Source organism: Miniopterus natalensis, chromosome 17, assembly GCF_054644295.1.
Source record: "Miniopterus natalensis isolate mMinNat1 chromosome 17, mMinNat1.hap1, whole genome shotgun sequence".
NCBI lineage: Eukaryota > Metazoa > Chordata > Mammalia > Chiroptera > Miniopteridae > Miniopterus > Miniopterus natalensis.
This window is the reverse complement of record NC_142097.1, coordinates 15,457,206-15,483,772: the sequence shown is the minus strand read 5'-3', so window position 1 is coordinate 15,483,772 and position 26,567 is coordinate 15,457,206. Positions and strand designations below refer to the sequence as shown.

Below are 26,567 nucleotides of genomic sequence, written 5' to 3'. Positions count from 1 at the left end.
TATGAATTTCTTAGTAGATGCTGCTGGAGTAAACTGGCTGTGGCTACTGGGCAAGGGGAGGCAAGAACATCTGGCCCTCTACATGCTTAGTTATGGTTTGGAGATGATCCCCCAAGTCTGAAATAATGATTTAATTTTCACAACGATTTAATCAGGCAGGGTAGCTCACTTTAAACAGCCGTTCATCTCTTTAAACCTAGCTCTTAACCAATGACTAGAACTCAAAACAATTCAAACCACAGGGTAATGCACAGTCAGTAAGTTAAAACTATAATAAATAAAGGGCATTAAGGGCATAAGTGGAAAATAAACCCTTTTTACCCAAAGTGGAGGCAAGAGAGGGAGAGGAAACCTTTCAGTGTACTTTGTATAGAATGGGGATATTTTCATTATAGCTTTAGAATGGAAGGAAGCACGTGATGTAGTCCACTGCTCCCCTCCCCTTCCCCCCAAATCAAAACCCTGGTGGCAGAGCCAGCCCCGCTCCCGTAACCGTGGCCCGCACGTCCCAAGTCCCCAGAGGGAGCAGCCACAGCGCACTGCAGCAGGTCCAGGCCCGGCGGCCTGGGGTCGGAGGACCGGGCCTGGGCGTCCGGGAAGGCGGCGGGCGCGGCCACAGCGTCCACCTGCTGCAGGTCGTCCCGCGCGCGTGAGGACGCAGGGGCCGCGGGGAACCGACACCGGAGCGCAGCACGGCGGTGGGACCCCCCCCGCCCTCGCCCCCGCGCGGCTCCGGCTCGTCCGGCTGCTGGAGCGCGCGGCGGGTCGAGCCCCTCGCGCGTGCCCCGTGTGCCCGGTGGGGGCGCCGCAGCAGCGACGCGCGCTCTGGAGCGGGCCGGACGCGCGCTCTGGACGGGGCCCGACGTGCGCTCTGGGGCGGGAACGCGCCGAGGCCGAGCCGTGCGCCTGACGGATGTGCCAGCAGGTAACGGGTGAGGGGGGGGGCAGGTTGGGCGGCAGCCGCTGCAGCGCGGCCCTGGGTGAGCAGGCTCTTCAGCTCGCTCGGGTTCCCCGGGAGGCCCCGGGCACGGGCGCTTCGGGGCCGGGAAGGTGTGGCACGCCTGGCTGGCGAGCCGTTGGCTCAGGGAGGCCATGTTGCCTCGGGCAAGCTCTGCGGTTCCTCCGACTGCCGAGGCCCGCCCCCTCCTTTCCTCGAGGCGGAGGCCCCGCAGCGACGGGCGCGTGGGGCGCGTGGGGCGCGTGGGGCGCGTGGGGCGCGTGGGGCGCGTGGGGCGCGTGGGGCGCGTGGGGCGCGTGGGGCGCGTGGGGCGCGCGCCCCGGCTGCCCCCGACCTCAGCGGCCTCCCCCGGAGCTGCGGGTCCTGGGTGCTGAGCTCCTGCGTCTGCCTCATCGATTTGGTCGGTTATGGCTTTTGTAGGCGCTGCAGTTAAACACGCTTGTTTCTTATTATTTTAAATGTGTTTTTGTTTTAGTTTCTAGTCATATACGTTCTAGGTCTTTATTTTACCTCATTTTTTTTTTTTTCCCCCTTTAAAAAAAATTCCCTTTTACCGTCAGGTGGAAAAGTTACTTTTTTCTCTTTGTAGTTTTTTTCCTTAGAATTTTGTGGGGTTTTTAGGCTTTGGTGTTTATATTCACAAGTTGAAGATCAAGGTCCATATATACTTGTGGTGTGTGAGGGATAACCACAACAATTGTCCTGTTCTTACTCAGAGTGTTTGTCGTGTCCAATGAAAATTGTGCTGTAAATACGAACAATAATTATGTGCCAGACACTGGGAGGGGCACAGGGGCACAAAAGTGAAACAAATCTGGCCTCTCACCTGGTAGTTTAATGGGAAAGATATGTAATACCTACACAGTCACTGAATGTGTACGAATTTAGGGGCAGGGAAGGAAAGTGGCATCGGAGAGAGCACATAACAGAAGGAAAAGAGAGCTCTTCAGGGGAGACAGATCGGAAAGGCGAGCAGCAGTTGGCTGGTACAGGAGAAGCTAAAAACGTTCCCAGCCCTCGGTGGTGTGGCTCAGTGCTTAGAGCGGCAGCCGGCCGACGGAAGGGTCCAGGGTTTGATTTCCAAGGGCTAGTACCTCGGTTGCAGGCCTGAACCCCGGTCCCTGGGGCACATCCAGGGGGCAACCAATCAATGTGTCTTTTTCACATCGATGGTTCTCTCTCCCTGAAAAGCAATTAAACATAACAAATAGTAAAGAAGAATTGTTTCAGAGTTTAAAACAGGAAAACGTATCTCAGAGCACCTTAGACCTTATTTCAGAACCACCACAACTTTTATATGACATGAAGTGTTGGTGGAATATATATACCTACCAACCTCTTCTCAGAATGGTCCTTCTAGAAGCGTTCTTTCAGCAAAGCACTTACTATACCCCACTCATGCACGCCACCATCAACCTTCCATGAATTGTCCATAACGGGTCACATTCTGCCTTTTGAATATGGGCAGACATCCTTTCCTACCCATTATATCAGCAGTTTTCAACCGATGTGCCGTGCAATACCTGACTGTTTGGTCAAGGGCACTCACCTCTTTTCCCTTAGATTGTCAAATATAAAAATGACAACAGCCAACACAGCCATAGCCGTCCGGTGTGAATGAATTAAAACTATACCTGGTGGTTGTTTTTTGGTCAGATCGTGTGCTGCAGAATTTTAGTAATTAGTTTATGTGTGCCACGAGATGAAAAAGGTTGAAAATCGCTGCATGAGATAATTAGACTGGTTCATTGTATATCACCTGATTCTATTCTAGAAATTGAATGTGAGAGAGGGTATCCCCTCCAGTCTTCATACCTAGGCAACCAAGCAGCATAAATGCGACAGACAAGCCAGACAGAATGCCCGCAGCTCGCGGTGAAATGCGCAGGGTCACAGCTGCCTTTGCGGACCAGCCCTTAAGAGTCTCTAACCGGTGATGAGGAGCCGGGCCCTGTTCTTGCGCATTGACCTCCACTGATGCGTCTCGGAAGTGGAACACTTTGCTCCTCTTCCCTTGGGCCCGTTGCTGGAGACTCCGAGTTCCCTTGTTGCAGCTGGTGTCCTTCGGAAAAGGACTGCAATCTCCTTTAACAGTTTACCAAACTTAGACTCCAGCGTACAGACAAACATGCAAGTGCAGTCCCAGCTTTCTCAGCCAGCAAGTCTTACTTTGTCCTAAAGGATCAAGTCCGCTTCCCATTTATGATAATGGCTTGCCGTACACGTGCGATTTAGACTCTGTAGGGACCCGTGAATGCAAAGATGTAAAGTGACTCGTTCTGTCAAACAGCGCATTTTTACCGAGTGCCTGCTGATTGCTAGGGAATGGGGAAGCGTAGGTGAATGTGACAGACAGGGACGCCCTACCCTCAGGAAGCGTATCATATACTGAGGGGAGCCTAGGGAGATGCCAAACAGAACCATCATTTTATCCCCGCACCTCTGATGTGGCTTATCCAAATGCATGTGCCTGCTTGCTTTCTTCTTTCTCTCTTTCTTTCTCTATTGATTTCAGAGAGAGGAAGGGAGAGAGAGAGAGAAACATCAGTGATGAGAGAGTCGTCATTGATCAGCTGCCTCCTGCACGCCCCGCACTGGGGATCAAGCCTGCAACCCGGGCATGTGCCCTGACCGGGAATTGAACCACGATCTCCTGGATCCTAGGTCGGTGCTCAACCGCTGAGCCACACCCGACCGGGTACATGTGCTTTCTTACAGGTAAAGTTTGTACACCAAACTTTATATGCATAACTTTTATGACCTTGTCTTTTACATTCCAATTTTCATACCTGAAAAAGCTTATACATTATTTGCAATTAAGGTTTTTCTTAATATCTAAAAATGACACGTTTCATTTTCTTAACTTGTGCCCTGGCTTAATGGAGGTTGCATTAGAAATGACAGATGTACAGATGTTACAGTTCTGTCTATACCAGTTCCCTGACCTTCCCGAATGAAAACTTTTATAGCAAATTCAAAGAGTGATAAGAATTTCTTGCTTTCAGTGAACATGATAGCATTGCTGAGGATGGTCTTTAGGAAACAGGTGTCCATGTGGAGTCAGTGGTTGCGTGTTAATCCATGCACCAAGAGGTCACGGATTCAATTCCTGGTCAGGGCACATGCCCGGCTTTCGGGCCCAATCCCAAGTAGGGGGTGTACAGGAGGCAATCTATTGATCGATGTTTCTCTCTCATCGATATTTCTATCTACCCCTCTCTCTCTGAAATCAATAAAAACTTTTTTTTTTAAAAAAGAAGCTATACTGAGGTAGAAGCTCTATTAACTCTAAAGTTAGTATTCTGAACAAATACAAATTATTTATAATAGTGAAGTATTCAGGAGGGTTCTGGGGATTAGGAGAATGTTCAGTGATAAAACTCCGCTAGAGCCTCAATCCCCTGACCAATCCCTTGGCACACACAGGCAACTGGTGACAGCTTGGGCTTGGTGGAGGTTCCAGAACATGAGGTTATTTTTAGCCTGGCACAGATGCCCAATTCCAAGCTTAGGGAGGGGGCGTGGTAGGTGGGAAACAATCTTGCTTTAATCGTTTATTATTTTATTAACCCCTTAGGATGCCATATGCAATAGGCATCACATGGTTTCATTCCTGGTTTTCCTTTTCAGAGTCCTTCCTGCTTATTACTTTAGAAACTGGTTCTTCCCCAGGGGCCAGAGAGGGGTCAGGGAGAAAATGAAATTGACCAAGTGACAATGAATGAGGGCAAGAAAAGAATAAATATTCCATTCCATTCCATCAGCAGAGGGATTGGGTCCAAAAAAACACTTAGCTTCACAAATTGCTCACTTATCTTCCTGTAGTGAGTTTGCTCCAAATGGTTTGGAAAACTATTGCTACTAATCAAGGGCGGCAGGCCCGTTGCTGGAAGGGGGCCAGCATGGGCCCAGCAGGAGTCTGAATTGCGCCTGGATTCATTATCTTTCTCTAGTCCAACATTTTAGTGGTAGGTTTTTGTTTGATTTCAAAGTGAGACAGTTAAGTCATTATTTGTTAAATTATAGCTTTTAATTAGCAGATCTATTGAAATGAAAAGCCTGAAAGAGGCTCACATGCCTCTAAGTTTTTGTTTGGAATTTATAATTATCGCTGTTTGGAAAAGATTAGTTGGGGGCGTTAAAGTCTTTCTTTTAAGAATATCCTCAAATTATATGCTGTTGGGGAAGGGAGATGCCAGTAAGCGAGATGTAGACCTTACAAGTGATGCTATCTGTATTATTACCCATGCCCAGGGTCCTTGTATTTGCAGAAAAAGAGGGGACATAATACTTTTTCCCCAGGGTGAGCCCAAGGCGGGAATTGAAACCCCAAGGAGGTAGTGAGTTAGCCGGGTGAGTGGGTAACCAAGGCCCTGATTACAGATGGAGTTTTGTTTACCACTTACCATTCCTAATTCCCCCAGAAGGTAGGAAGATGGGGGCCCTGGATCAGTAGATTTTTCCCCTTGAGGATTAGCTTTCTGCATTTGGGAGGAACATTGTCCAGACTTGGGGCCTGAGCTGCCTTCTTCCCGCCTGGCTCAGCCGATGCTCAGTTAGTTGCGGAACGGTCTTGTGTCCAGCAGGAGGCGCGCCGCCGCCTGATTTAGAGCCCTCGCCTCCATCCCAGGGGAAGCCACATCCCCACCATCTGCGCGGTGCGCTTTCCTTCCCTTCTCTGTGTTGGTTTTCCTCCCCCAACAACAGCAAGGATACAGATTACAGTTAATGCGCAGAGGACTTGGACTGGGAGCAGCTGTCAAGGCGGGCGCCCCGGTTTTCATGCCCAAGGAGAGCATCTCTTACTGCACAGGGGACAGGGGACGGAGGCCGTGAGAGGACCCCCAGACTCTAAGCCATTTCTCCCAAGACGCCTCCGTTTGGGCTCTGTAGGTCCCACTGACAGAGGGTGGGAGTCTGTCTAGAGCTCTGGGTGAACCCACAAGTACTGTCTCTCCTCCAACCCCCTCTGGAGTTTCACACCTTGTGCCACTGGGCCACCAACCCCATGAGGGCTGAGACTGCGCTTGTCCTCTGATCTGTTACCACCACCCAGCACAGGGCCTGACCCAGGTACACAGTAAATACTCAATGGATGAATAACAATTCATATAAACCATTATTTTAATTATTTCATTTTTTCGTGTACTGAGCATGTAACGAGTGCCCGGCACTGGGGAATCAGAGATTTCGTCAGAGAGATTACAATCTGGAGACAGAGACAGATGTGAACCTAGGCAACTAGAATTTCTGGCTTCCCCTAGTTAGTGGCTAACTAACTTCATTTAACCAGCAAAAATCACACCAGTCATATAGTAAGGGGGCATACTGGCTGGATGGGACAGTGTCCTTCTGAAATTCAACCACTTCTTATCTTGGCAGTGAACTTGACTCCCACCCTCTTCCCAGGGTTGTGGGGTCAGGGCTGGGTTCTGATTCCGATGCCCTCCATCTCCCATTACATTGAGGCCCAAAATTACACTCTACATCCTATGCTTCCTAGGAAACCAGGCCACCTTGCAAGGGTCGCTTTGACCCAAGGCCCTCTGGCTGTGCATCTGGGTCTCTCTCAGTGATTTTTCCCTCAGTAGGGGAGATAAGAAAACAGCCCGTTAATAAATAGTGCTTTACCTAAAGGATTTGTGGGCTTTTGCTGCTATTGGGGTTTTGTTTGTTTGCTTCGATTTTGCTTTAGATGTAGATGTGATGTTCTGCCTCCCCAACTTGCTTTCATCTTTATTATTAATGATCACATTTACTCCAATTACAGGAGCAATGAAAGAGATGAAACCCTCCCCATTTGGAGGAGAATGGTACACATGAGAAGCCTAGAAATAGGAATTGTTTTCTGGTGTGTGAAATGTCAAATTTTATAGAAGATGAGTTTGGGGGATTGTAGGGAGGGTTATCATTATGGCCTGAAGCGACTGGACACATCTCTAGAGCTCTGATGTCCGAGAAAGGCAGAATAAATGTGTGGGGAGTGGTTCAATGAACATATTTTGGTCTTTGAAAAAGTCTGGAGCATGAAATGAGTAAAAGAAAAGGTTTTAAAGCTTTTTGACTCTTGCAACAACAAAATACAAAAATTTAATCTTTATAATTTCATGGTATTGAAAATTTACCAGAATTAAATTTTTAAAAATCACACAATTACTACAGCTGCAGCTGTGTGCACTGGTGTGAATCACATACTGTCTGTCATTTCGATTGCAATTCTTCCCTCCAGAGCCCCCCAGCAAGCCAGCAAGGGTCCTGATGACTACAATTAAAACCACTGTACCACATGGTTTCACAGGGGAATTCTACCAAGCCTTTAAACAGAAGATAACCCCAGGGCTGTTTAAACCATTACATGTTACAGAAAAAGAAGGAAAACTTCCAAAATCTTTTTAAAATATGAGCACAAGACATACCAAATCAGTAAAGCCTTCACTAAATATAAAAATATAGAGTATCTCATTAATATAAATGCAAAAAGCCTAAATTAAAGCAGCAGGTAGCTCTAGCCAGTTTGGCTAAGTGGTTAGAACATCAGCCCGCAGACTGAAGGGTCTGGGGTTCAATTCCAGCCAAGGGCATGTACCTCAGTTGCAGGTTTGAGCCCTGGCCCCAGTCAGGGCACATGTGGGTGACGACAGCCAATCAATGTGTCTCTCTCACATTGAGGTTTCTCTCTTCTCTCTCTCCCCTTCCACTCTCTCTGAAAAGCAATGGAAAAAATATCCTCGGGTGAGGATTTAAAATAAATAAATAAGTAAATAAATAAATAAATGAAGCAGCAGGTAAATTATTTTTCTCAGCACCTGGAGGAGATTGCCCTGAATCAGACTCTCTTCTGGCCCAAGGGGCTGAGGAGTGTGAGACAGAATGGAGCCACCAGGCCCCTACTTAGATTTTGTCCCTAACTTTGACTTAATTTTTTTTGTCAATCCTCACCCAGGGATATTTTTCCATTGATTTTTAGAAAGAGTGGGGGGGAGAGAGAGGAAGAGAGGAAGAGGGGGAGAGAGAGAGCTAGCGAAACATCATTGTGAGAAAGACACATCAATTGGTTGCCTCTTGCACTCGCCCCAACCGGGGCAGGGACTGACCCTGCTACCCAGGTTTGTGCTCTTGACCGGGAATAGAAGCCCAGACCCTTTGGTGCCAGGGCTGACCCTCTATTCACTGAGCCACACCGACCAGGGCAACTTAATTTTTTTTATAGTGGGAAAATATACATAATACAAAACTTACCATTTTAACCATTTTTAAGTGTACAGTTCAGTGGCATTAAGTACATTCACATTGTTCTGAAACCATCAGCATCATCCAACTGCAGAATCTCCCATCTTCCCAAACAGAAACTCTGCGCCCATTACGCAGCACTCCTCCGTTCCTCCTCCTCCCTAGCCCCTGGGAACCTTTCCCTGCTTTCTGTCGCTATGAATCTACCTATTCCAGACACTTTGTAAAAGTGGAGCCATACACTGTTCTTTCATGTCAGGCTTATTTAGCATGGTATTTTTAAGGTTCATCCATGTTGTAGTACGTACCAGAATTCCTTTTCTTTTTTATGGCTGAATAATATTCCAGTGTGTGGATACACGTTTTATTTATTTACTTATCTGTCTCTGGATATTTGGCTGTTGTGCATAATGCTGCTATGAACATTAGTGTCCAGGTATCCTTTTGAGTCCCTGCCTTGGAGTGGAATTGCCCTAATTGGGACATTTAACCAACTGAGCTAACCAGAGCAACTCTCCTCAGAGCTTAAGGATGGGTAAGAACCTTGGCTGAGAAGAAAATCTGGACAAAAGTTAAAACACAAACCGTTAAACAGTGTAAGACAGTCAACCACCTTCTGTACGTAAATGTACCACAAGCAAAACAGGGAAATGGGTACGTGAGGCCACTAAATGGCCACAGTTTTTAATATCTCCCCTTTGTTTCCACAAATGATCCGTGGTTGTGTTTGTATCTCATGTCAGTCTTCATCCTAGGGTGGAAAGGATTTCAAAGGACTCCTGACACCCCTCCCTCCCCACTCCCCCCTCCTCACCCCCCACCAAAGGAAAGACAGATGGGTCTGCAGCTTCTACCTGATCATCCTAAATTGGAATCAGAGCAGTGCCTCTAACTATCACAGTTCTTTTGGCACTCAGTAAAGATGGCCTGTGGTGACACTAATGTATCACTTGCTAATGAGAACTCTGGAAAAGGCTGCAAGCACTTTAGTAATTTGCTGATTGCCTTCTGACCTCCTCTGAGAGGGCTCCTGGGCAGGGGCACCCGAAATAGCATTAAAACCGTGCCAAGGCATCACTGAATTAGTGAAACAAGCAATCAGCCCTGCTCACTTCTCTGGCATCAATTTTTACTCACCCTGGACAGTGGGTGAGTGGCTGTTTTCAAGGCCGCATCCTCTACTTACAACACCTCAGATCCTTCTGTGGTGGGTAATCTGGACCCTCCCACTTCCAGATGCACAGCTGGTCACCGGGAAGTGCCCGTTAGGAGCATAGCTGTCCCACATTCACCCTGGGCGCCATTCACAATTGACTTGTGTGCCAGGCAGATGGTAGACTGAGGCTCATCCTTAGCTCCAAGAAGAACAGGGAGGGTTAGTGTGTTCAGAACAACCTTCTCTGCCCAGAGGAGAAAAAGATAAAATGGGGTAGTGAGCTCTCAGGAACAGGAGAGTTCAACCCAGCGCAGACATTTTTGTTTGCCAGCCCCTCTTCTGACACCACCCCCCTGATTTGTCATGGGGGAACCAGCCCCTCCCTGGTTCTGAGCCATGTGGTTGAGGTACAGCTAGCCCCCCCCAGCTCCAGGGATGGGTCCTGACTGGCTTAATACAGAGTGTCCCAACTCCTGGATGCAGTGACTGATTTAAAATGGATAGTTAGCCTGGCAGGCGTGGCTCAGTGGTTGAGCATTGACCTAGGATCCAGGAGATTGTGGTTTGATTCCTGGTCAGGGCACATGCCTGGGTTGTGGGCTCGATCCCTAGTCGGGGGTGTGCAGGAGGCAGCCAATCAGTGACTCTCTCATCATTGATGTTTCTGTCTCTCTCCCTCTCCCTTCCTCTCTCTGAAATTAATAAAGACATAAAAAATAAAATAAAATGGATAGTTAACCCAAACCAGTAAGATCCAAGAAAATGTTTACTGGGGTTTCTGGCAAAGAAAAGCCCCCTTCTTTGGGGGAAAATATGTAAATAAGGAAGGGTGAGGCCTCGGGAGTTCCTGGCAGCCATTTCGCCACCATGAGGGAGAGCATGCCTGAGATTAAAGCCAGTGCTGAGGATGATAAACCAATAAAGTAGAGTGTAGTTCCCACACGCCAAGGTCGTGGGTTTGATCCCCAGTCAGGGCACATACAGGGGTCAACCAATGAATGCAGAAATAAGTGGAACAACCAATCTCTCTCTCTTTCCTCTTTCCTCCCTTCCTCCCTCTTTCCTCTTCTCTCTCTTCCTCTCTTTCTAAAATCAATAGATAAAAAATTTAGAAAAGAAACCAACAGAGAGAAGCTGAGTCCTGGGCACATTGTTAGAGCCTTGTATCAAGCCTTCACCTAAAGTTAGCCCCATCTGTGAACTGTTCAGTTATGTGAACCAATAAATGACCTTAATCTTTTAAGCCAATTTGAGTTGGAGTTTGTTATTTGCAATATAAAATTGCCCAGCTAACTCAAACCTCCGTACCCATTGCTACAATACATATAGACCTTCCAGTGAGAAAAAAATTGGTAGCTGTTTCTGTGACGAATTACTAGAGGTTCAGCAGAAGATAAGGGCAGAAAAATGGGAAGCATGTGAGGAGGCAGTTTGGAATCTGCCCTGAGAGGTTCTGCTGGAAAACCACCTATGCAGCAGGGGAGAGTCCATATCCCAGGGCTATCCCTGTATAAATTGGAGAAAGAAAGAAGACACGGTTGGTTGGTCTTGGCCTGATATCCCTCACAATTCCCACGTCCCCTCTATAAAGTGAAGAGAGTGAGTGTGGTGGGCTCCAAGGCCTTCTGGCTCCAGCATCCTACACATCATTTTTTTCTGTAGAATAAGCACAGACTTTGGAACTTCACATAGCTGAGTTCAGATCCTGCCAGCATCAGCTGAGCACCCTCAAGTTACTTAACCTCTCTGAGCCTAGGCTATAAAGTGGGGAGATTGATCACACCTCCCACACAGCGATTTCTGTGAGGTACTAAATGAAATAGCGTGTACCAAGGTGCCAGCACAGTGCCTGCCATGTGGCATACACCCTGTAAAATGTCGGCTCTCCATACCCCATCCCACCCACCGCCCTTCTCTGTAAATGTAGAACAAGGGATCGGCCACCTCCAGCCAGTAGGCCAAGTCTGGCTACTTGCTTTTAAAAAATAAAGCTTTATTGGAGCACAACTATGCTCTTCCATGTATATATTCTCTGTGGCTGCTTTCTAGCTACCAGAGGAGAGTTGAGAGGAAGGGATAGAGACCGTGTGGCCCACAGAGCCTGATATATTGACCATCTGACCCTACAGAACAAGCTTGTTGCCTCCTGATGTAGGACATAAGGTGTGAACTAGTTTAAGGATTTTCAGTCACCGGTCAGCAGGTAGGGGAAATATTGGGAAGGTAAAAGGGACTCCTTGACTCTTTCACGCTGTCTCTGGCATCATGTGAGTCTTCATCCTGAGGGTGGCAGCCCGTCTCTGAGAAGAATGCCCTGCAGCGGGAAAAACTCCCAGGGAAATGGCTGAAGGTTGTCCAGGAGTCAAACCCTCCCTAGCGTTTGAGGAAAGGGGCCAAAAGGAAGGTTCTTTCTCTAGACATCTCTCTCTCTTGCTCTCTCTCTTTCTCTGTCTCATACACACACACATTGCTTCAAGGAAACTACTAGTTTTTTGGGTTTGTTTTTTAAGTACAACAAAAAAGTAAATGTTGCACTAAGTGTCAGGATCTGTTCTGGTCCAAAGAAGAAACTACTTCCTTTGGGGGGAGCATTTTCAGCGGGCGAGGTGTTACCAGAACCCCAGTGATTTCCTGGAGTCCGCCTGCCTGCACACATTGGCCCAAAGAAATGCATGTGCAGGAGTTTGCAGCATAGAAAAAAACAAAACACCAGTTTGATATTAAATTGGCCAATCCTGAGATGGGGAGCTAATGCCCTACAGACCCGACTCTGATGGCGTGTAGGTTACAGACTATATAGGGCAAAATCACAAAACACCGTGGGCAAGGGGTTTGGAGTTGTGCTGGGAGCTAATTGGTCGGAGATGAGGTCAGGCAATGACTCATTTCTTCAGGTCTTGAGGACAGCTCTGAGGTCTTTTTTGGAGTCTCTCTGTGTGTAGCCAGGGGGCCATTCCACCTGAGGGCTCAGGAGCTGAAACATAATTTAGGTCAAGATGTTATCTTTAGTCTGTCAGAGGTTCTGATCATGTGCCATTAGGTCTGGGCTGTTATCTCCTGCTGCCTCGGGGGGTTGCTGTTTATCTGGGGGAAAGGCTAGGTCTCTGAGGGGTATATATGAGAGAGATGATTTCTAGAGCTAGGTGTTAAAACTAAATTGAATCAATGTCATAAGGACCTTCAATTTCAATGGCTCCTTTTCTTTTGATCAATTCTCCTACTTGAAGGAGAAGGGGTGGCCACCTCTCTAGCTGCTTCCTGCTGAGCAGGGATGCAGTTTGGGGGATAGAGGAATAAAACAGTTCTGCATGTGATTGGAAATAGCCTTGGGTCCCAGGCCGAGAGTCCGAGGTTTGAATGATCATCAGGTTGCTAGTTTTTGCTCCCCTCAGGCAGCAATAAAAGGCAGCAACACTTGACTGTCTCCCAATACCACAAAGGGGCAAAACTAATATGGGCATTCCCCGGTGGCTGGGAAGAAAAGTGAGCCAGTGGGTGACGCATCCCCGTCTGAAACGTTACCCACCTGGCCTGTGGCTGCAGTGCTGTGGGTTAACAGATTAGTAATATTGGCCTCATAAGTGAGGATATACGTACAGCATTCTTGTTGGGCCCACCACTTAGGTTCAAGTTGGTCATCACAATGTTTATTTTTCCAGGATTTTAAAAGTACCTAATCTGCAGGGTAGAAATGGTGTAACGGATGCCCTTCTTTAATCTTTAGGTCATCAACATTTCTAAGATTTTCTCTAAGACATAGGAAGGGCCTCCCATACTATTGCATAAGGACACAACTGAATCCAGCTTCTGGGGGCTACTCTCATCCTAAGCTGGGCAATAGGCAATACCTTATCCCATTTTAGGGTTGTCTCTTGGTTAAGTTTAACAATGTTTTGCCTTAAAGTATGAGTCATCTTCATTTTTCCAGTAGATTGTGGTCTCCAGGAAGCCTGACGTTTTCATTACATTCCTAGAAGTTGAGAAAATTCCTGGGTCACCTTGGCAATAAAGGAACTCCATTTATTGTCACTTCAAATAGGGGAGGCCAATCTAAACCTAGAAATAATTTCTTTCAGTAAGGCGTTTCTGACTTCAGAGGTCTTCTCTGATCTACAGGGGAATGCTTCAACCCATCCTCTGAGAGCATCTGCAAAGACCATCTGCAAAGAGCATCTGGACCCCTCTGACTTCTGGGTGAGGTCCTGTTTTAGGATTATTTCCGGCACAGATAATGCATTTCTGAGTTATCTTTTGAGCAGTTATTTGCATATGTGGCCCAGTAATAATTTCTGCATCCATTGGAGAGTGGCATCCCGTCCATAACGAGTGCTCTGGTAGAAGGACCTGTTTCCTCCATCAGGTGTTTTGGGATCAGAATGATCGCCTGTTCATTGCTAATCCATCCATCTTTCTGGTGAGTAGAATAGCCCCATTATTTCGCTTTTCCTGAGTCTTCTGAGGAATATTTGAGCTGAGCTAGCTTTAAGTCAATGTCAGCAACAAGGGTTGCTACCAGGGTACTGGGAGTTTAAAAAAATTGAATTAATTGGGGTGACATTGGTTAATAAAATTATATAGGTCTCAGATGTACAATTCTACAGTACTTCATGTATATTGTATTGTGTGTTCACCACCCCAAGTCAAGTCTCTTTCTATAACCATTTATCCCCCCTTTACCCTCTTCTACTTCCCCCACCCCCCTTTCCCTCTGGTAATCACCATACTGTTGTGTGTGTCTTTGAGGTGTTTTTTTCTTTGCTTAATCCTTTCATCTTTTTCCATCCAGCCCCCCAAACCCTTCCCCTCCCATAGTTACAAGTTTGTTCTCTGTATCTATGGGTCTGTTTCTATCTTGTTTGTTAGTTTATTTTGTTCATTAGATTCCACATGTAAGTGAAATAGTATTGTACTTATCTTTCTTTGACTGACTTATTTCACTGAGCATAATACCTTCCGGGCCCATCCATGCTGTCGAAAAAGGTGAGGTTTCCTTCTTTTTTACGGTCAAGTAGTGTTCCGTTGTGTAAATGTACTACTGCTTTTTAATCCACTCCTCTGCTGATGGGCACTTGGGCTGTTTCCAAATCCTGGCTGGTGTAAATAATGGTTCAGTGAACACTGGGAGCATATATTCTTTTTGAATCAGTGTTTTGGGTTTCCCAAAAGTGGAATTGCTGGGTCACAAAGCTGTTCCATTTTTAATTTTTTGAGGAAGCTCTGTATTGCTTTCCACAGTGGCTGCACCAGTCTGCAGTCCCACCAGCAGTGCACGAGGGGTCCCTTTTCTCCACATACTAGCCAGCGCTTGTATTTGTTGATTTATTGACGATAGCCATTCTGACAGGTGTGAGGTGATACCTCATCGTGGTTTTAGTTCGCATCTCTCTGATGATTAGTGATGTTGAGCATCTTTTCATATGTCTATTGACCAGATGTGTGTCCTCTTTGGAAAAGTGTCTATTCAGGTTCTTTGCCCATTTTTTAATTGGATTGTTTGGTTTTTTTGGTGCTAAGTTTTATAAGTTCTTTATCAATTTTGGATATTAGCCCCTTATCAAATATATCATTGGTGAATATGTTCTCCCATTCAGTGGGTTGTCTCTTCATTTTGTTGATGGTTTCCTTTGTTGTACAAACACTTTTTAGTTTGATGTAGTCCCATTTGTTTATTTTTTCTTTTGTTTCCTTTGCCTGAAGAGATATATCAGAAAAAAATATTGCTACGAGCAATAGCTGAGATTTTACTGCTTTTGTTTTCTTCCAGGATTTTTGTGATTTTGAGTGTAACATTTAAGTCTTTAATCCATTTTGAGATTTTGGGTTTAATCGTGTGTATGGTGTAAGAAGGTGGTCTAGTTTTATTTTTTTGCATGTGTCCAATTTTCCCATCACCATTTATTGAATAGACTATCTTTATCCCATCGTACAATGTCTATCTTTAGCCTTCTTTCTCAAATATTAATTGACCATAAAGATGTGGGTTTATTTCTGGGCTTTCTGTTCTGTGGCATTGGTCTATATGTCTGTTTTTATGCCAGTATCTTGCTGTTTTAATTACTGTGGCCTTGTAGTATAGTTTGATATCAGGTAGCATGATTCCTCCAACTTTACTCTTCTTTCTCAAGATGGCTGTGGCCATTTGGGGTCTTTTGTGGTTTCATATAAATTTTCAGAATATTTGTTCTAGTTCTGTGAAATATGCCATTGGTATCTTGATAGGAATTGCATTGAATCTATAGGTTGCTTTGAGTAGTATGGACATTTTAATGATGTTAATTCTTCCTATCCATGAACAAGGTATGTATGCTTCCACTTATTTCAATTTCCTTCTTCAGTGTCTTATAATTTTTTGAGTACAGATCTTTTACATCCTTGGTTAAATTTATTCCTAGGTATTTTATTTTTTTGATGCACTTGTAAATGGGATTGTTTTCTTGGTTTTCCTTTCTGATAGTTCATTATTGGTGTATAAAAATGCAACTGATTTCTGGATATTTATATTGTATTTTGCTACGTCACTGAATTTCTTTATCAATTGTATCCTTGTCTTTCATGTACAAATGACTTAAATCTTAAGTCTGGGAGGCTTAGGGCTGGGGCCCTCAGTATCTTTTCCTTAACAGTTTGGAAGGCCTTTTGGCATTCTCCAGTCCAAATCAAAGGCTCTTGACCTGTTCCTTTCAGTGCCTCATGTAATGGTTTTGCCATCAAGCCAAAGTTTGGAATCCAGATCCTACAAAAACCAGCCTTTCCTAAGAATCCCGTTAGCTGTCTTGGGGGGTGGGGGGTATTGCTACCCTAGCCAGAGCTTCCCTCCTGTCTGGGAGCAAGTTTCTTTCTCCTTGAGATAATTCAAATCTCAAATATTTCACAGAGAGCTTGGATGTTTGGACTTTCTTTTGGGAAACTTTATATCTCCGTTAAGCCAGGAAGTTCAAGTTTAGAGTGATGTTTTTGCCAGAAGCCTCTTTGCTGATACTGGCAATGAGAATATCACCAGCATATTGGAGCAGTGATCCGGCTGAAGTTCCCTTAAATCTCTAGCTAAAGCCTTTCCAAACAGGGTCGGGAAGTTTTTGAATCCCTGGAGGAGAACAGTCCAGCAGTACTATGTTTAACTTTGGGGTCTGGGTTCTCCCATTCAGATGCAAACCGTTCCTGAGATTTAGGGCTCAGAGGCATGCAAAAGAAGGCACCTTTTAAATCCAGCACAGTAGATCAACAGAATTCCCCAGACAAGGTGGTCAGCATGGTGTAAGGGGTTAGGGACCGCCAGGTGGATGTCTCCCACTATTTGCTTAAAGGCCTGCAAGCCCAGGACACTGCCACCAAAGCTTGGACTCCCTTCTTAGCTTGTTTTTTTAGATGGTACTGCTTTAGATGGGGGACGGTTGCCCCTGCCAGCAATAGTATTTGGATTGGGGCGATGGTTTTGCCTTTCCAGGTCTGCCCTTTGCCCATGCTTCTGAGTTTACTTCTTTTAGGATCTCCTTAGGGATCTCGGCCAGAATTTCTTTCAGCTGAGGTCAGCAGCTGCCTACAAGGCACAGGTTTCATTTGAAGGCACTTTAATGTCCATATGGCCAGGGGCCAAGGCTATTTTGGCATTCAGTTTAGTTAATAAGTCCCATCCTAAAAGTGGCACCGGGCATTCAGGCATGTAGAAGAAGCTATGCTTAAGGTTGGTTTTTCCCATTTCTCAGTCTAATGGCTAGAGGAACGTCTCCTGTAGTGGCTCCCCTGACACTCCAGTCACAAGCGTTTTTTTCAGAGGGGAGCTTAGTCAGTCTAGTATTTAGTACAGCAGATGTGGCTCCAGTGTTGATTAAAAAGCCAATTAATTTCTTTCCCACTGTTAGAGTAACCAGGGTTTCCATGTAGGTGATGGTGAAGGGGCCACCTGGGTTCAGCGGAGCCCCTAAACCCCATTACTCTTGGTCACTCTCAGAGAGCTGGGGCATCCATAATGCCCTTTGCCTGCTCCCATCTTGTCCCTGGTTTAGGTCTGGGCACTCTCTTTCCAGTGGCCCTCTTGTTTGCGGTGGGGGCACTGTCTAGGGCCTACCTTCAATATCCTCTAGGTGCTAAGCCCTCGTTCCCTGGGGCCCTTACCTTGTTCATTGTCTTAGGCCCTCAGGAGATCAGCACAGCAGCCAGCAGTTGGGCCTGCTGTTTAATTTCCCTTGTTCCTGTTTTCCGGAGGCCTGGTCTCCACTATTAAAGACCTTAAAAGCAATTTTTACTAACTGTGACAGGCTTTCCAAAGGCACCTTCCACCTTCTGAAGCTTCCTTTGAGTGTCAGAGGCACTTTGTATAATGAGAGTCCCATTCACGACCTTTAAATTCTCAGGGGCCTTGGTCCACATCGGTATCTTGGGGCGAGGCCTCAAAGATCTGTTCTGAGATATTCTAAAGGGTTCTCATAGGGTCGTTGCTTTAGCTGAGGGACTTTATTGAAACTCCTTTGTTTGGTGACTGCCTTCCTCAGTCTTGCTAGGATCCATTCTCGGTAATGTTCATATTTGGCCAGGTTCCCATTATTGACATGCCATCGTAGGTTGGTGGTGGGGATGGCCATAAAGGCCTCCGCTGGTACCAGGTTCCGGGGTGACTCATCGTGAAGGCGATTAGCTTCTTCTATGGCCTTCTTTAGGATAACCCTTAGTTGCAGGTATTCAACAAATGCTGGATGTCTATCCAATTAGGGTTATGGGAGGTAAAGATGAAATAAAAGAGACTGTCCATCGTTCTTGGATCCTCCCTGCAGGCAGGCATATTACTTTTCTATTAAAAAGGTCAGACACTTTGAAAAGGTCAGGGGCGTACATCCACACCATCCCTGCCCTTTGTCCATGGATGTCAAGTCCTGCTATTGGCACTTGTCTCAATGGGAATTGCCCTGCCTGCATTGGAGGAATCTCCTGACCAAATTTAATACCCCTTCGGGTGTGGGAGGGGGAGGCTGTTCCCAGGTTTGGTAGAGCCCCCTCTTCAAGTGGAGGTTGTGGGCCAGGGCTGGGGCTGCGTCCCCGCCGTAAGGTGGTGGCATTAAGCTGGAATAAGAATGAATCACCCCCATTCTCCTGACTCCTGCAAAACTGGCCTAATCTGCTTACCTGTCTGCTGTATGATCTTGCATTTCATTTGAACAGACTTATTCTGATATAAAAGCATAAATGCTCCTACAGAGGGTATTTCATCCCATTTTCCTTCTCTTTTACAAAATTAACTCAAGTTGCATGATGGTAGTGAAACTAAAGGACCCATTTTCTGGCCAGGGTTTGTCTGATCCTAAATTATACTGTGGCCATGCCGCCCAGCAAAGGAAGAGCAGTGGTTCACAGTTGAACACGGCTCAGTTTCGTAAGCTGCACCCCAGGAACTGCATCAGGAGAGCCAGTTAGAAACAAGGTTCCTTGTGACAGACCTTACATCTTTCTAAAGTCTAGCCGGCGACAAGTCAGACACAACAGACCAGACGGTAGGGAGGGTTGGGTGGCCCAAACTTCTTGCAGCGCCTCGAACCCTGAGTATCTTCCCCTCCAGCCGCTCAGCCTGGTTGTGATGAGGCAAACTGCCACCGTAGGCTGAGGCAAGCCTCCGCTGCCCACTCCGCGGCCTCCCGAAGTGCGGTTGGAATTGGCTCTCTTCCCACGCGACCAGGCACAGACTCAACAGAGGCAGTGTCAGTAATCAATCCTCGTTGCTAAGTGTAACCTCTCAGGGTCCCTTCCCTAATGCAGCCAATAAAGGGACACCCAAACCAACTCAAATGAGTCCTTCAAGGACCCAACCAAAAGTAATAGTGTGTGTGGGGGGGTGGTTGGAGTTACCACCCATGAGGTTCCTCACCAGTAGCCGTCTCCAAACAAAACCAAAGCGGATAGACATCCTGAGCTTTTTCATTTCTCCTACTGCAAACGAGAAGCGCTGCAGGTGGACAGCACCCTCTCACTAGGAGTTGTCCCTAGCTCCTGCCTCCAGACCAAATGGGTCTGAGCAGCTGCTAGGTGGGGGCCTAGGGACACCACGGGGGGGGGGGTCTGGAGAATACACAGGCAGAGGCCACCCCAAGTTGTCACCTGAACCCCAGTGTTTTCCCTTGAGGCTGCCTTCATACACCGACTGGCCCAAAGAAATAGGCGAGCAGGAATTTACAGGATAGAAAGAGAAATAGTTTACCATTGAATTGGACAATCCAGAGAAAGCTTCAGACTCCCTGATGGCATGTAGGTTACAGACTGTATAGGGCAAAATCATACGACACCATGGGATAGGGACTCATGGTTGGGCGGGGAGCTGATTGATAGGAGGTGAGGTAAGGTGATGAATCATTTCTTCGGGTTTGAAGACAGCGCTGAAGTCTTTTCTGGAGTCCCTCTTTTCATAGCCAGGGGATCATTCCACCTGAGGGCTCAGGACCTGAAGCATAATTTAAGTCTTGATGTTATCTTCAGCCTGCCAGAGGTCCCAACCAACTGACCATTAGTCAGGTCAGAGCTACTATCTTCTGCTGCCTCGGGGGTTGCTGTTTATCTGGGGGAAAGGCTAGTTCTCTGAGGACAGGATTTTAAACTAAGAGCTAGGATTTTAAACCAATTTAATCAAATCAGAGCTAGGATTTTAAACTAAATTTAGTCAAATCATAAGGACTCTAGGTTTCAATGGCATCTGGAAGGGATTATCAACGCTAAGGTCATGAGCATTGGTTGATCTTGGGATGCTTGCGTGGCCCCTGCACTGACCACTGGGAACCCCAAGCAGGTTGCCCGACCCACGGTCCAGAGCAATTTATGGGTTTCTCTGCACACAGAACAGTCTGAGCCAATGTCACGCTTGACAGATCTATCTATTGCTTTCTAGGTGATACAACCCAGCATAACTCCTGACTGTCCCTGCAAATTAAGTGCGATGTGCACCCCTCTGAGCTGCATGTCAGTCTCCATGGAAGATACCATCGCTGGTAACTGAACTCCTTCAAACAGGTAACAGGAGGCACCCATGCCACTGAACAGAGTGTTCCTTTACTTAGCAAAACACACCTTGTTGGGTGAGGCCAGGGCCTCCGTTCTGGGCCCTGAGTAACGAAATGCCTCTAGGCAGTTTTGTTTGTTTGTTTTGGGGCTTTCTTTTCAGCCTTTGCTCTGTGAGAAAAGCTCACCTCTGTGTACCCCATTTTCTTCTCAGAACTCAGGGCTGGAAATCATTCCCCCACTGTTATCACCCACCCCACTGGGTGAGCAGCTTTGATTAACCTGTCTTTTTCCTGCCCTCCTTTCCCTTCTTCCTCTCCTTAGACACACATGAGCGGATGCTTATGACCGCTCTGTTTTTCATGTGTTAACCCTTTTAATCTTTATCACTAGCTTATGAAGTCAGCAGTGCTGTAATCCTTATCTTACAGATAAGGACACTGAAGCACAAGTCTTCCAAGTGACTTGTCCAAGGCCACATAACTAGTAAGGAGCGAGGGTGATAGTCAAGCTCAGGCTGTCTGGTCCATAAGCACTGTGTTCTGTTTCTATAGAAACACACACACATACACACACACTCACTCACCCACTCACTCACTCACTCACTCCTGGTCCTCACCTAGCTGGACCCTGTCAGGAAGCAGGACATGAGCTGGGCTTTGGGGTTCAGTGAATTGCCTCTCCTGGACTTCACAGTGCCCTTTCCTGCAGGAGCCCAGGGCTGCCCGAGTTTACCTGAGGGAATTCTTCTTCTGAGGATCACACAGCCTTCACTGCCCTAACCTCAGCTCCTCCACCATCTGGGATCTGGACACAGGGCTTTAACTCTTCAGCTACCCTTTGGTGCTTCCTGTGCTTAGGGGCTGGTTAGCTGCTTGGGTATGAGTCCTCTGTCAGTGACACCAGAGAGAGGCTTGCTGGCATGGACTGGGACCACCCACCACCAGTCCTGAGCCAGGAACCCAGGTGGGAGAAAAGGAATGGCTATAAGGGACCACTGTTCTTACTGCTAAACCAGGAGCTCTCTGCATGAAGATGGAAGGATTACAAACGTTGCCTTCAAACTGGGACGGGACTTCAAGTCATTTACTCCAACTTCCCCATCTTACGGATGAGGAAACTGAGGGCTAGAGTGGTGACGTGGTTTTCCCAACTGGCTCACAGCAGCCTTGCAAATCGAGGCCCAGGTCCTCTTCTTCACACCAAGTAGTAAAAGCACATTGTTGGTTGGGTGTCATTCCGTGCACTGAAAGGTTGCTGGTTCGATTCCTGGTCAGGGCACATGCCTGAGTTGCCGGCTCGATCCCCAGTAGGAGGTGTGCAGGAGGCAGCCAATCAATGTTTTGCTCTCACATTGATGTTTTGTGCTCTCTTTCCTTTTTCCTTCCTCCCTCTAAATGGAGAAAGGTTGGTCAAAGGGTACAAATTTCTAGTGAAGTCTGGGGATCTAATATATAGCATGGTGACTGTAGTAACAATACTGTATTATAAACTTGAATTTGCTAAGAGAGTAGATCTTAAATGTTCTCACAATAAAAAAAAAATTGTAATTATGTAAAGTGATGGGTGTGTTAACAAACTCTATTGAGCTAATCATTTCACAATATTTACATGTATTAAACCATCATGCTGTATGACTTAAACTAATACAATGTTATATGTCAATTATATCTCAATAAATCTTCAGGGGGCGGGGAACCCGGGCCGGTTTGGCTCAGTGGTTAGAGTGTGGGCCTGCAGACCGAAACTGCCAGGTTTGATTCCGGCCAAGGGCACGTACCTCGGTTGCAGGCTCGATCCCATGTTCGAGAGGCAGCCAGTTGATGTCTCTCTCTCACATCGATGTTTCTTCTTCCCTCTCTCTCTCTCTCTTCCTTCCACTCTTTCTCAAAAGCAATGGAAAAAATATCCTCGGGTGAGGATTAAGAGAAAAAAAACTTAAGGATGGGAAAGAAAGAAGTTACTCATACATATGGAATATTATTCATATATGTGGAATATTACTCAGTCATAAGAAAGGAGGAAAGGAAATCTTAACATGTACAAAAATGAACTCAAAATGGATCAAGTACCTAAATACAAGGGCAGTTACCAAAATTTATCAAACTGCGTATTTAAAACAAGTTTATTGTATTTTACCTCAATAAAGTCAAAAATTAATAAAATACTGCTGTGAGGTCCCATTCCTGAGATTCTGAATGACTTGGTCGTTGGAGGAAATCCGAGACGGAACAGTCTTAACTCCCAGGTTATTCTGATTTGTAGTCAGGAGAACTTACATTCAAGGAAACAAGCCTGGTGGAAAAGGAACTCAGAGGGAGGGGCCTTTTTTCATGTCCACACCTTCAGCACTCAAAATCGCAGGTCCCACCCTTGCTCAGTCCTTTCCAGGTTACCCTCCTCCTCCTGTCTGCATTGTTTCCATTCTCCCTAGTCCAAACTCCCAGCCCTTTCATACTAACCTCAGATAACCCTGAGGAAAGCAAGGGTGAAGGCAGTTCACACTGCAGTGTGAATGACCGATAGACAAATTTTGTATTTCCATACAGGCTGCATGTGCGTCCAAAGGAATTTTTTAAAAAGCAGGCCCTGCCTATCCCTGGCTGGTGTGGCTCAGTGGTTAGAGCCTCGGCCTGTGCATCAAAGCGTCATGGGTTTGATTCCCGATCAAGGGCACCTACCTGAATTGCGGGTTCGATTCCCACCCCTGTTGCCAGGGTGTGTGCTGGAGGCAACCAGTCAGTGAGTCTCCCTCACATCGATCTCTCTCTCTCCCCCCACACTTCCTTCCCTCTCACTCTTTCTAAAAATCAATGGAAAAAATATCCTCAGGTGAGGATTACCCAAAAAAATAGGCCTTGGCTGGGTAGCGAAGTTACTTAGAGTGTCATCCTTATATGCGAAGGTTGAGGGTTCGATCCCCAGTCAGGGCACATACAAGAATCAACCAACAAATACATAAATAAGTGGAACAACAAATTGATGTTTCTCTCTCTCTCTCTCTCCCCCTTTCTCTTTCTAAAATCAATGAGAAAAAAACACACAAAACCCAGCAGAGTTCCTGGCAGCATGACCTCAGAGGTGTCGTCCCACTTTTCCTTTGGGTAAGGGTGGTCCTGCTTTCAGATGGTATGAAATTAAGGACTAAAGAGTCCACTCATGCACTCATTCATCTTTCAGTCATTCACTCAACAGACATGCACTAGACACTCATTATTTGGCACCGTGTTAGGGGCTGTGGCAATTGGAGGGATAAGAGATGCCAGCTGGCCAGAAGCAGGATTTCCTCAAAAAACCAAGGAATTACTTACAGTGTGGTATGACCGGTGCTGGAACCAAGGCAAATAAATCCCTCTGTAGAGAAAGCGCCTATCTGGACCTGGGGAGAGAGGGCTACCAAGAGAAAGTCACAGGTGAGCTGGACTTTTAACAGACAAAAAGGGGTCTCACCAGGGAAAGTAGGAAGAAATGTGGCAAAGGAAGACGAGAGACCAAGGAGTAACCGGGGGAAGGGTGAACTACCTTGTGTGTCGTATCAGAGAGGGGATGGAGAGGCTGGGAGGTGTCTTGGTGAGGGAGCCAGAGGGGGAAAGCAGGAACTGACACAAGGACCTGGTGGGTGTTATTTCAGTGGGGAGATTAGCCCAGGAAGCAGGAGTGAGGGAGACAGAGAGAAAGGGAAAGCTAACAGACAGCTCATTCTGGATTGGTTACCACTGTGAACAACTGGGCTCGTTCCTGTTGGAGACCACTGAGCAAACATGCAGAGTAAGCCTCAGAAATGCCTTCCAAAGCACCTGAGGCACTTATTAACCAACTCGTGATTCCACTGGCCAAGAAATGCCCCTGGGAATAGCTTCCCCTATAGAAGCTCCCATCTGGGATACCCTTAAGAGCTTTGTGCCTTTGAGGAAAACCCTGTGGCTATAAAATCGAGAGTCATAGGAGTGGGTGCTTGAAGTGAGACCCTCATAGCCCATGGGAACTGTCCACTGCAGCTGCAGGAGAAATCCGAGATGGGCCAAAGGGAGGTGGCTGGGACACAAAAGGCATCTGCTCAGAGGGTGACTCAGATTAGGGAGCTGAATGGGTTCAGCAAACAGAAGAAATTCAGGAAATGGGCTTGGAAAAGTAGGCCGGGGTCAGGGGATCCACTGTGAAGAGTCCGATATGCCAGGCTACGAAGTTTAAACTTTAAATGCCAGGTCCTTGCACCTAGTAGGTGCTCAACAAATATTATTTGAGTAAGTGAATGCTAACGACGGACATGCCTGGGCCAAGTCCTTGCAAAGCTACTGCACTTTAGAATCCAGCAGATTTGCCGTGTGACCTCTAACCTCTTTAATCTTCCATTTCTCTCTCCCTCTGAAGTGGCAGCAATAATATGTTGTTTACAGGGTTGTAGTGAGGAATTAGATGAGATCAAAGATATATGGCAACTAGAAGTGTGGACTCAATAAATGTCAGCCACTCTACTCCTGCCCCCACGATGACCCAAAGCCAAGTAATAAAGCTGAACTATCCACCAGCTAGAGACAATGAAGGTTGCTCCTGGGATCCGTTTACAGAAGATGTATGCTGGCATTTCCAGCTATATTGGTCCTCATGGAAAAAATTAGTGGTATTGGTAACAACTTCCTTGTACCAAAAGGGAATCATACTGCTGCTTTAATTAAAGGACAGAGTTGAAACTATCCTCCCAGGAAACCAACAAATTCAGAAATTGATGCTTGTAGTAACACAGTTCTTCTTTGTCATGCGTTTAAAATACATACTGAAACATCTTCCGATCAATATGCTGTTGACGGATCATCCATCCCTGCTGGGCTACCTTTCTCATTCTGAAATCTTAACGAAGGCCAAGATGCTTGTGGACTTAATAAAATGTTCCTACGCTGGCTGCTGTAGGCATTGGGAGCTCCTCTGTCCTTCCCGGTGGACAAAGGAGATGGTGGTGGCCTCTGGGGGGAGGTGAGGACAGTCTCTTCAAAATATGAAGCTAAGGTGGGAGAGACGCCTGAGGAACTAGGTAAAGAATTGAGAAATCGCCCTGGCCTGTTTGGCTCGGTGGTTAGAGCATCTGCTTGCAGACTGAAGGGTCCCAGCTTCGATTCTAGCCAAGGCCCACAGTCCTTTGCAGACTTGATCCCTGGCCCCGTTTGGGGTGCAAGTGGGAGGCAACCTGTCGGTAAGTGTCTCTCACATCGATGTTTCTGTCTCTTTCCCTTCCACTCTCTCTGAAAAGCAATGGAAAAAAATATCCTCAGGTGAGGATTAAAGAAAGAATTGAGAAATCACACAAACTGGGGAATCCTCAATTAACGTATTTTAAAACACATCCATTTCCCCATAGCAGTCAGGTACAAAGATAAACACGGCGATGAGTCATGCCAGTGGCACACCAAATTTTAAAAAAAGGAAGAAGGGAGTTAACACAGACTTCGTCATGGAAGGAAATTCCAGAGTTGAGAAGCCGCTGTGGGAGGCACAACTGCTCCTGGCCTGGAGTGATTCACAACCGGAGAAGCCAAGCAGGCACCGAAAGGTGGGTATTCCTTCATCTGCCTGTTCATTCATTTCATCCATCTCCATTCTGCAGTGATCGATTATCTGTCACACTCTACAGGAAGCAGCAGGGATACAAAAGTGGAAAAGACACGCTCCCTTCCCTTGAAGGGTTCTGAAAGTAGGGGAAACAAAAGATGTCACGAATTATTACAGTAAAGGGGAACAAGGGCAAAGATATAGACTTGTCCAAGATGGAGCGGAGACATGAAGAAGAAGGGGAGAGGCAAGAAAAGGCCTCTCCGAGGTGGGGCTCCTTTAGCTGGTCTTAAAGGAGGGTTGGAGTCCCCCAGGCAGCAGGGAGTTGTGCCCATGTGCAGGGACAGGAGTTCCAAGGGAGAGAGGAAAAGGCGCCATAAAGAGTGAGACGTCTTTTGAGTACAGCCTGGAGTGGGTACGGCTAAAGCACAGGAGGAGGGCAGAGAAGTGGGCAGAGGCCAAATGTGGGAGGACCTCCTGTGTCCTTTGGGGGAGTCTGGGCTCCATCCTGTGGGTGATGAGGGAGCACTGAAGGGTTCTGAGCAAAAAGCATGGCGCTATCTCACTTGTGGGTAAGAATTACCTTCTTGGTATCTCCCCAATACCAAGCCTTGAGGGGAGGGTTGAAAGGGATTGAACAGCAAAAGGGGGTGTGTGTGTGTGTGTGTGTGTGTGTGTGTGTGTGTGTGTGTGTGTGTGTGTGTG

The 26,567-nt window shown here is 46.7% G+C and overlaps 1 long non-coding RNA gene across 2 annotated transcripts; it reads left to right on the top strand.

Annotated features, from left to right (window-relative positions):
- Positions 1–875: 875 nt before the first annotated feature.
- LOC107528810 (uncharacterized) lies at positions 876–22,696 on the top strand. Of its 2 annotated transcripts, XR_015715917.1 has the most exons (4): positions 876–925; positions 13,461–13,758; positions 20,209–20,330; positions 21,030–22,696. It is a non-coding gene; the product is annotated as an uncharacterized LOC107528810 (long non-coding RNA). The 2 variants fall into 2 exon arrangements; XR_001602406.2 differs by lacking the exon at positions 876–925 and having other exon boundaries at positions 13,372–13,758.
- Positions 22,697–26,567: the final 3,871 nt, after the last annotated feature.